The sequence below is a fragment of the Pelophylax lessonae genome (genome assembly GCF_965119305.1).
Source record: "Pelophylax lessonae genome assembly, chromosome: 11".
NCBI lineage: Eukaryota > Metazoa > Chordata > Amphibia > Anura > Ranidae > Pelophylax > Pelophylax lessonae.
In genome coordinates, this window is record NC_138778.1 from 63,445,440 (window position 1) to 63,456,808 (window position 11,369).

At 44.3% G+C, this 11,369-nt stretch overlaps 1 protein-coding gene across 3 annotated transcripts in view; it reads right to left on the reverse strand.

Moving 5' to 3' along the window:
- SEC14L1 (SEC14 like lipid binding 1) overlaps positions 1 to 11,369 on the reverse strand; it is a 141,554-nt gene that overhangs the window by 119,866 nt on the left and 10,319 nt on the right. For all 3 annotated transcript variants that reach the window (XM_082271845.1, XM_082271846.1, XM_082271847.1), the window contains exon 2: positions 2,102 to 2,193. The gene's annotated coding sequence lies outside the window, so the exon portion shown is untranslated. The remainder of the gene's footprint in view (positions 1 to 2,101; positions 2,194 to 11,369) is intronic.

Genomic DNA, 11,369 nt, shown 5'->3' on the forward strand with positions numbered 1-11,369 from the left:
GTTGACAATCCAAAACTTTCTTCCACTTTCACACTTGGGTAGGCAGCACAGTGGCTAAGTGGTTATCACTTCCATCCAGCCATACTCCAGTTTCCTCCCACACTCCAAAGACATGGTGGTAGGTAAACTGGCTCCAATCTAAATTGGCCCCAATAGGTGTATGTATAAATGTAAATTGGGGACCTAACATTGTAAGCTCCTTGACGGCAGGGACTGATATGAATGTGCAATATACAGTGTAAAGCGCTGCATCAATTGACAGCACTATAAGTATCTGTAATCAATAATAATAGATAACAGTAAATAGGACAAATACAGAGGATGACTCTCCCTAACTGGGACAGATAGTTATAAAAATGTGCCAATTCCTCTCTAAAACTTAAAAAAAGAAAAATTAAGTTTTGCTATTAGTCATACTTTAATAGTGAAATCATTTTCCAGTGTCTCCTTATGGTCCAATTGTTCCTTAGGAAAACAAGTTACAAATCCCAAAATTGGAAAACAGAAATTTTATAATTATTCTACAGCGGGGGTTGGCAACCTGTCGATTACGTGCAGGTGACGGGAAGACTGAAGACATGCCTACTTTGCAGACCCCCGCCACTCCTGGTGCTGATCCTCTAACCACCCAGCCTCTGCTTCCATCCTCATGACCAAGCAGAGAGCGGTAGGTAGCACATCTCAGGACAGATGGTGGGGGTGGGAGCGGGCCAAGTTAGCTTTTCAAGTTAACCAGCAGGTAATTATTGGTTGCTAGGACACAGGGCGGTCCTAGCAACTAATCACCAGTTTGTTAATATGAAAAGTTTACTCTGACAGCTTCTGCCCTCTGCCCTGAGCGATGCTTCCTACCACTCTCCGCTCTGTCTATACCTGAATAGGTAGGGCACTGTTGTTTCTTCTTTTGATTAAAAATGGGCAGAGGGAAAGAGAGTGTGTGAGGAGGGTTTATGTGAAAAAAGCAGAGGACACTTCTATAGGGGAGAAGAGGGGACCCAGATGACACTATTGAGGGCAAAGGTGGGGGGGCAGAGGATGCTAATGTGGGGGGGGGGGGGGTAATATTAAGGGGGCACAGGACACTGCTATGGGCAGGACCGGCAGCAGCACAAGGTTGCTTAGGCAGCTGCCTAAAGGCACCAGCGGGGGAGTTGGAAAAATCTGAACCCCCAACCACTTGTTGGTGATTAGGTTTTTAAAAATCCCTGTCTTCCAACAATCCCCTGTATTTTCCTCATGCAGCAGCTCACAGTCAGCTTCTCCTCCTCTCCCACCCTCTGGCATTCAGCTGCTGCTAGAGGAAAATCCAGGGGAACGGTTCCAGTAAATGCTGCCCCCGCTGCCCGTTCTGTCTTTGTTCCTCTTTTTTCTGCTACCCCCCCCCCATGTCCTCCTTGTTCTCCAAAGCCCCACAACAGGGCTCCTAAAAATTTGGAAAAAAATAATATTGTATAAAAACAATTGTAAATAATACATAAAAAAATTGTAAAAATAAATATTTGTTTTATCATATTTTTCTTACTATTTAGTTAGGCCTTGCTAGTTTAAAAAAAAAAAAAAAAACGCCAAACCCCGGTTATCTTTGATCTCTTATGTGGTTTAGGAGGATCTCCACCACTAAGACTGTCTCCCCTGTTCTAGAGCCTCCTTTATCAACCAGAGTTCCTTGGAACCCCAGGGGTTCCTCTAGAGGTATCTAGGGGTTCCTTGAGCAATTCCTGCTGCTCAGAGAAGTAACCTTTGACATCAGTGACCTATTAGCGATCTGTAAGGGGGATTCTTTCCACTGACCACCAGTGTAGTGAGCATTCTTTCCACTGACCATCACAGTACTGTACTGTGAGCCATAGATATAATTATTAGCAGAGGTTCTCAGAGACTGAAAAGTTTTTTCAAGGGTTCCTCCAGGTTAGAAAGGCTGTTGTAGTGTGTCTCAATTGTACATGCTACATTTACAACCTGGTCTATAGACTAACCACCACCGTTTTTTTTTTTTGTTTGTTTTTTATACATTCTGTATACACCATACGTTTTGGTGACCCAATAAAGTCTTGTCTTAAAATATTTATTTTTTTATTATTGAACACACAATCTACTTTACCTAAATATGGAAAAATAAAGTTGAGTCCCGGGCTATAAGGAGGCAGAGGCAGTTGGCAGTGCTTTTGAAATACAAGGTTCCATGCAACACATCTACAAAGAAAGCAGATTAGGGAAAGGATTAGTAAAGACACAACGGCAAGAATAAAAAGCATCAATCTTATAAACATTAGCTTTGAAAACCGAATACATACAAGCTACCCACATTCATATGTAAGCAATCAGATAGGGGTATGTCTAGCTCTTATATACTGGGGTGTGTCTAGCTCTTATATACTGGGGTGTGTCTAGCTCTTATATACTGGGGTGTGTCTAGCTCTTATATACTGGGGTGTGTCTAGCTCTTATATACTGGGGTGTGTCTAGCTCTTATATACTGGGGTGTGTCTAGCTCTTATATACTGGGGTATGTCTAGCTCTTATATACTGGGGTAGGTCTAGCTCTTATATACTGGGGTAGGTCTAGCTCTTATATACTGGGGTATGTCTAGCTCTTATATACTGGGGTAGGTCTAGCTCTTATATACTGGGGTAGGTCTAGCTCTTATATACTGGGGTAGGTCTAACTCTTATATACTGGGGTAGGTCTAACTCTTATATACTGGGGTAGGTCTAGCTCTTATATACTGGGGTGTGTCTAGCTCTTATATACTGGGGTGTGTCTAGCTCTTATATACTGGGGTGTGTCTAGCTCTTATATACTGGGGTGTGTCTAGCTCTTATATACTGGGGTGTGTCTAGCTCTTATATACTGGGGTAGGTCTAGCTCTTATATACTGGGGTAGGTCTAGCTCTTATATACTGGGGTAGGTCTAGCTCTTATATACTGGGGTATGTCTAGCTCTTATATACTGGGGTAGGTCTAGCTCTTATATACTGGGGTGTGTCTAGCTCTTATATACTGGGGTGTGTCTAGCTCTTATATACTGGGGTAGGTCTAGCTCTTATATACTGGGGTAGGTCTAGCTCTTATATACTGGGGTAGGTCTAGCTCTTATATACTGGGGTATGTCTAGCTCTTATATACTGGGGTAGGTCTAGCTCTTATATACTGGGGTAGGTCTAGCTCTTATATACTGGGGTAGGTCTAACTCTTATATACTGGGGTATGTCTAACTCTTATATACTGGGGTAGGTCTAGCTCTTATATACTGGGGTAGGTCTAGCTCTTATATACTGGGGTGTGTCTAGCTCTTATATACTGGGGTGTGTCTAGCTCTTATATACTGGGGTAGGTCTAGCTCTTATATACTGGGGTAGGTCTAGCTCTTATATACTGGGGTAGGTCTAGCTCTTATATACTGGGGTATGTCTAGCTCTTATATACTGGGGTAGGTCTAGCTCTTATATACTGGGGTAGGTCTAGCTCTTATATACTGGGGTAGGTCTAACTCTTATATACTGGGGTATGTCTAACTCTTATATACTGGGGTAGGTCTAGCTCTTATATACTGGGGTAGGTCTAGCTCTTATATACTGTAGTCTAACTGCACTTACATTTTTTTTTTTTTTTTACAAACATTTGTCCCACCCAGATTATACACACAGCTGCTCTTTCCCACCCCCATTTCAAACACAGATCTGCTGGAAATAATATTCTGCTGTAGAGGAATGCCTGAGCTGCAGCCAACATTCCATATACTGTACTTAGTGAGCAATAACAAAGTACCACGCCATACCAGGGTTACTAGGTGATGCCTACACATGTTTATGTTCCTACAGAAAGCCAGAAAACGGCAAACTTTCACTAGAAGAATATAGGTCACCGCCAGGAAGTAAAACCTCAGACATTTCGTAATGCTCAATTTCCTAGACAAGACAACGCTGCATATTCTGTATAGACCGAATATGAACAACAATAACAATGCATAATAATATAAATATCACTGTCTGGTAAAATGTCAGCAGGAGAAGTGAAGATGGATCTTTCTAACGGAGCTTGGGATAGCAGCAAAAACTCCCAGGGGTACTAACCCTTCCAGAATTTATGCAAAAGCAACAACAAAAAAAGTTATTGGTCTTTCATACATCTATCCTGAGGGGTTATGCAGACTATGGTTATGTAGCCGTCAAGGTGACCCAATGGCAATCATTTGTCACTGATCAGGAACAATCCTGCAGGTCAGGAATTCTCACTTCACTGCCTGTATGCTTGCTCTGCTTTACTAATGGAGTCATAAAGCCCAAGTAACACCACTTGATGTTTTCCTTTGGGGTCATCTGAAGTTAGCAATCTGACCTTGCCAAAGGAGGAAATTATTTCTGCATGTAACATCAGTTCTACTACATTAAAGCGTTCCGCCTCCTCCTCCAAAAATTAAAAATCAGCAGCTACACATACTGTAGCTGCTGACTTTTAATATTAGGACACTTACCTGTCCTGGAATCCAGCGATGTCGGCACTGACGAGTACATGTTTTTGACAGGTAACCTTCCCCCACCTCTGGGATACGGTGCCGTGGGGCCGTCCCTCCAAAGCTTGGCTCCCTCCTCCGACGCTGCGCATTCCTACTGGCTCAGTGTCGGAGGAGGGAGGAGGGAGCCAAGCTTTGGAGGGATGGCCCCACGGCACCGTATCCCAGAGGTGGGGGAAGGTTACCTGTCAAAAACATGTACTCGTTCCCCTTCCCCCCTGAAAGGTGCCAAATGTGGCACCGGAGGTGGGGGGAGGAAACAAAAGAGCGGAAGTTCCACTTTTGGGTGGAACTCCGCTTTAAAATGGTTGTAGACCTCAAAGATGAAATATAAACAAAATCATATCCCTCTATCGCAAGTACTTGTCTCAATCCAGAGCACTAAGTGTCATTTCTGTCCACTGCTTCTTTCCTCTGCCATCAGCATGAATCACTTCTGACAAGTTTTCCTGACACCAAGAGTAAAATGGTGACAGGGGAGGATCTCCAGCAGATTGACAGCCTCAGCTCTGTGTGAAGGAGGGTGTGCCTTTTACCTCCAATCAGCTCTCCTCAGAGTGTAACTTCAGCTCTCCGCCCCTTTTTTTCTGAAGTCTCAGACAGGCTCTTCAGAGCTCAGTGAGGAGAGCATAAGGCTGGCCATACATGTTCAATCTCCTTGTACAATTTTCATTTAGATTTACCTTAAACTATATAGTGCAAAGGCCTGCCTAATTGGATACAATTGAAAGCGGTTTAGTTTTGACCTCATATGTTTTTTGGTAAATCTAAAAGAAAATTGTACAAGAAAACTGAACATGTATGACCAACCAGCCTTACTTAAGCTCTCCGCCCCTTTTTTCTGAACTAAGGCCTATGAATTCAGCACAGAGAAGAGAGAAGATCCAACTTACATAGGAGGATTTGTTTCATCTCTGTGTATGACCTGAGGATAGTCCTTTCATTGGGTATATGTAAGGGTTCACAACTACTTTAACTACTTAAGCCCTGGAAAATTTTACCCCCTTCCTGACCAGGGCCTTTTTTGCGATTTGGCACTGCGTGACTTTAACGGACAATTGCGCGGTCGCGCGACACTGTACCTAAACAAATTTGACGTCCTTTTTTTCCCACAAACAGAGCTTTCTTTTGGTGGTATTTGATCACCTGTGCGATTTTTTGGTCATGCGCTATAAACAAAAAAAAAAAAAAGTGTGTCAATTTTGCAAAAATAGCAATATTTTTCACATTTTTTTTATATGAAATTCCCAAAAAAAAAAAAAAAAAATGTAAAAATCAAAATTTAACATTTTCGGCCAATTTGTTTTATGCTACATAGGTTTGGTAAAAAAAAAAAAAAAAAAAAAAAAAAAAAAAAAAATCGCAAAAAGCGTATTTTGATTGGTTTGCGCAAAAGTTATCGCATTTACTAACAAAGGGAAAGATTTTTGTCTTTTTTGTTGTTTTTTTTTTTAAGGCGTAATGGCGGCGATCTGCGATTTTTTTTGCGGTACTGAGACATTGCTGTCGGACCCTTGACTGACATTTTTGACACTTTTGGGGTTACCAGTGACATTTCTACAGTAATCAGTGCTATACATATGCACTGTTACTGTAAAATTACACTGGCAGTGAAGGGGTTAACTTTTTTGAGAGGGAGGGGTTATGTGTCCCTAGGGGCGTGATTCTAACTGTGATTGGCTGTGGCTTGAGCTGTAGAAACAGTGATCAACGGTCCTACATAGTAGAACCGTGTGATCAAGGTTTCTACACAGGGGAGAATGACAGGCGGCTTGTTTACACTAGCCGCCTGCCTTTCTCCCTCTGCAGCGACGATCGCCGAGTGATCAGCGGACATCGGGTCCGCCGGTCACACGCGCTAGCGACGTAGATCTACGTCACTCTGCCTGTGAGGGGCTGACTGCCGACGTAAATAGTCATGCGGCAGTCGGCAAGTGGTTAAGAAACATTCATTATTCTAGTATTTAGCATTAACACAAAAGCATTGCAAAGTTCAATTTGGTCAATTTGAGCATTTATTGTGCTAAAAACTTTTAAATATTATCTTGGCATTGGATGCAAACTTTTGGGACACCCTGTAGATGTTGAGTATAAAAGCCATCTTGCAAAGACCAGCAGATTCATACCGCACACTCAACTCTTCCATGAGTGACCAGTTGGCCCCAACATGACGGTTCATCAATACAATTTCCTTAATTTCTGTGCAGTAGGGTGGAAACAGGATTGCAAATTTTAGAGGAAACTCTACAGAAAAAGTAAAGTGATTGCGTCACGTACTGACCAAGAACAAAGTAACATTTGCATCTGAACTATCCACAGATAGTGACTTCACAAACATTGAAAAACAATGCTGCTGTTCATGTAACATCTCTGCTGTTAACAGCAGATTTGAGCCAGTGGGCATTATGTAAGCGTTACCTGTTTGGCTCTGTTTAACCTATGTCATAGAGAGGAGGTGAGAACACAAACTAAATATTTTAGGACATTAGCTCCCTGCCTGCACATTACCTTCGCTTCCAATGCAAAAGTGTTAAAGTGACCCTGTTCCTTATACTTTTCCACAACCCACACTGCCGAACTCTGCAGTAGCAGATTTAGTTTCAGCTTACTCTGACCAGCTATGCAAGAAGTCAGCTCTAGGCCTGGGGATCAAACATAGGAGTCACCGCTACACTGAGCTTCAATCTAAGGGGTCACCGCTACACTGAGCTTCAATCTAAGGGGTCAGTGTAGCGGTGACCCCTTAGATTGAAGCTCAGTGTAGCGGTGACCCCTTAGATTGAAGCTCAGTGTAGCGGTGACCCCTTAGATTGAAGCTCAGTGTAGCGGTGACCCCTTAGATTGAAGCTCAGTGTAGCGGTGACCCCTTAGATTGAAGCTCAGTGTAGCGGTGACCCCTTAGATTGAAGCTCAGTGTAGCGGTGACCCCTTAGATTGAAGCTCAGTGTAGCGGTGACCCCTTAGATTGAAGCTCAGTGTAGCGGTGACCCCTTAGATTGAAGCTCAGTGTAGCGGTGACCCCTTAGATTGAAGCTCAGTGTAGCGGTGACCCCTTAGATTGAAGCTCAGTGTAGCGGTGACCCCTTAGATTGAAGCTCAGTGTAGCGGTGACCCCTTAGATTGAAGCTCAGTGTAGCGGTGACCCCTTAGATTGAAGCTCAGTGTAGCGGTGACCCCTTAGATTGAAGCTCAGTGTAGCGGTGACCCCTTAGATTGAAGCTCAGTGTAGCGGTGACCCCTTAGATTGAAGCTCAGTGTAGCGGTGACCCCTTAGATTGAAGCTCAGTGTAGCGGTGACCCCTTAGATTGAAGCTCAGTGTAGCGGTGACCCCTTAGATTGAAGCTCAGTGTAGCGGTGACCCCTTAGATTGAAGCTCAGTGTAGCGGTGACCCCTTAGATTGAAGCTCAGTGTAGCGGTGACCCCTTAGATTGAAGCTCAGTGTAGCGGTGACCCCTTAGATTGAAGCTCAGTGTAGCGGTGACCCCTTAGATTGAAGCTCAGTGTAGCGGTGACCCCTTAGATTGAAGCTCAGTGTAGCGGTGACCCCTTAGATTGAAGCTCAGTGTAGCGGTGACCCCTTAGATTGAAGCTCTGTGTAGCGGTGACCCCTTAGATTGAAGCTCTGTGTAGCGGTGACCCCTTAGATTGAAGCTCTGTGTAGATTTAAGGGGGTCACCGCTAAGAAAAAGAAGTCCTAATACATTTCTTCTGGAGTCCCCCACCAGCGCTCCTGGCTCCTCGACTTCGGTGAGTGCCCCCATAGGAATGGGGGCACGCCTGCAAGCCTGCTCCTGAGCTGCTCTGTCTGCCGTCACAGAATTTGAGTGACAGCAGTGAGAGCCAATGGCTCCAGCTGCTATCAATCTGTCCAGCGAGGAGGGAGAGAGCAGTGAGAGCCACTGCTCATTGCTGGACCAAAATAGTGCTCAGGTAAGTATAGGGGGGGGGGGGACACATGCAACACAGAAGGTTTTTCTTACCTTGAATGCATTAAGGTAAAAAATCCTAAGGCTTTAGAACCACATTAACTGTTCCACTGCCTATAAGTGGAATTTGCACTCTATTGCAGAGCAAATCCATCACCAGAAACTTCACATACAACTTCTGTGTGTCAGATACCGATATTCCCTGCTGTATACTGTCATTCTCCTGCCAACCCCCAAGTCAATACTGTGTCTCACCTCTTACTAATAAAGTATAAATCCAGCCATGTATTCTTTGTTTTGGGTCACAGTGGGAAAGGTTAGAACCTCTGTCATGACATTGCTGTCTGTATCTTTGTTGGGGAGATCCAACAGCACTACCCCTCCTGGGTACAAGAAGTGATAGAGAATAAAAATGTTATAGTTGTTACTGGAAGTATAACAATAGCTATGATCTGGGACATGTTTTTAAGTTACAAATGTCGGAAGTGATATTTTCCATCATTTCCAGGAGATTTCCCAGTTACTGAGCCTACCAGGACAGGAAAAGGAAAGAAATCCCACCTGACAGACACAGAAATAAATTACAAAGGCGCAACGTGCCAAAATGCTCCATGAGATACTTTGTTGTGTGTAGGGCAGCCCATTGAAATCAACAGGGTGCCCTATGTGTGTCGTGGTAAATCACCCCCGACTCCAACTACGCAATGTCTGAATGGGGCCTGAAAGTGAAATTGGTGTTTAAATTTAAAAGTTAAATTAAGTCTGAAAAGGTGAACTTAGCCTTTATGTTACACATTGAATTCTCTGTAACATTTCCTTATCCAGAGACAATTTGAACTAAAGTGAGAAGCAAAGTGGTTCTAAAAGCTGAAGGCTCTCTCCCCCCCAGTCTGATCTCGATTCAGTGCTGTGCATGAGAGCAGAGCAGAGGCTCTCTCAGCACTCTCTCCCCTCTCTGGCTCAGACACCGCAGCAGGAGCCATTGGCAGACAATCACAGCCAGCGAGGAGGAAGTGGGGGCCGGGGCTGAACCCCATTCAGTGTGTCAACAGACTTTCAGAGAGGGTCTTAGGAGCAAGCATGCACAAGTGCCCCCATACCACGCAGCTTGCTATGAGGGCACTCAGCGGGTGAAAGAACCCAGAGCACCGAAGAGGGACCCGAGAAGAGAAGAATCAGGGCTGCTGTGTGCAAAACCAATGCACAGAGCAGGTTAGTATAACATGTATGTTCTTTAAAAAAAAAAAAAAAAAAAAAAAAAAAAAAAACTTTAGTATCACTTCAAACAATGGAAGACCAGAGCGGTTTGTAAACGGATAATTGCTCAACATTCTTCTTAGCATCAATGGCTTTTGGCTTTACAGACCTTACCTATCCCATCTTCCCCTTTACAGGTGCACACTTCCCGTGATCCAATGACCTTGGTTCCACTGTTTGCTTTACATCCAGCACCATTAGGCCCCTTTCGCACATACAGACCATTCATTTAATCAGTTCAGTCACGTCAGATTGGATGAAGTATTCCTCCGTTTTTCTTACATCCACTACCAATGCAAAAACGGATGAAAGACGGACCGTTTATCCGTTTACATCCATTTTTCGTCCGATCCGTTTTTTCAATGGAAGAAAAATAGGGCTTTCATCCGTTCAAAAAAACAGAAATTGATGGAAGCGGATGAAAACGGATGATCATCCGTTGGCATCCGTTTTTCCATAGGAATGCATTGATGTCCGTCAACGGATGGACGAAAAACAGACAAACGTTCCGGCCTTAAGCCTCGTACACACGTACCGATTGTCGGCCGTAAATATTCAGCCGACGACCGATTGTAGGCTTGTTAGTATGATGCTTCCGTCAGCGCATTTTCGGCCGAACAGAATCTGTCGTGCAGGCATTAAAATGTTTGTTGGCCAACACCAGAACGGCCGATTGTTCGCCAGTCAGTACAGATTTCGGCCGACAGACAGCAGATTAGCAAGACTGGGCATGCTCAGAAAAGAAGAAAGACAAGGAAAGTTAAACATCACATGACATCACTTCTGCAGTCGGCTGTTGTTGGCCGACAAAATTCGTGTGCAGTCTTTTGCAGTTTTCAACAGACACGACAGCCCTCGGACAAAAGATGGCCGATCGTTCGGCCGAGGATCGGTACGTGTGTACGGGGCTTAAGTCTTCATTGTTCTAGCACAGCCTGTGCACACAGACTTCTACGGAACCTTCTCCAATCATCTACCGCCTTAGAAAACTGCCCTATAAAAGTCTTTGGGGGGGTGGGGGCTGTAATGTTCAGGCACAGCCGGGACAGTCAAGACTTGCAGCACTGGATGTAAACAAAGCAGAACTGTGCCCATTGGATTGAGGTAAGTTTGCATCTGTGGAAGTGGCAAAAAGGGATAATATCTGATGGGTGAGTGCCATTTGTCGAACTCACCAATAGCAAGATTGCCAAGAAGCTGCCCGTTTGTCCCTAGGAAATTGTAGGCAGAGGATGTCACTCCTACTGCTAGAGTTTGAGATTTAGCCGGATTCTGGCCAGCAGCAGAGTGACATCCCACTGTATCTGGCTGCAGAAGGAGCAATTTTATAGGGACACACAAAAGAGCTTCCTGATGATCCCGTCCCTGGCTATTTTGGCACTTTTCCACTGCAAGTACCAGCTCTGCTCTACTCGGCCCGGTTTGCTTTTCCACTGCTGGTACCGCATGGTACGGTGTTGGAACGGTTCGGTATGGTATCGTTTGCTTTTCCACTAAAGTAGTACTAAAGTTAAGTGGGTGGGATTCTCTGACCAATCAGTGGCTAGTAGTGACTGCATGAAAAGGATTGTGGGATATGGTACCAGTTATGGTACCTGTTGGAACCACAATCGAGTAGGTACTGTTTTTTCACAGCCGTACCGTGCCGTACCGTTCCATGCAGTGGAAAA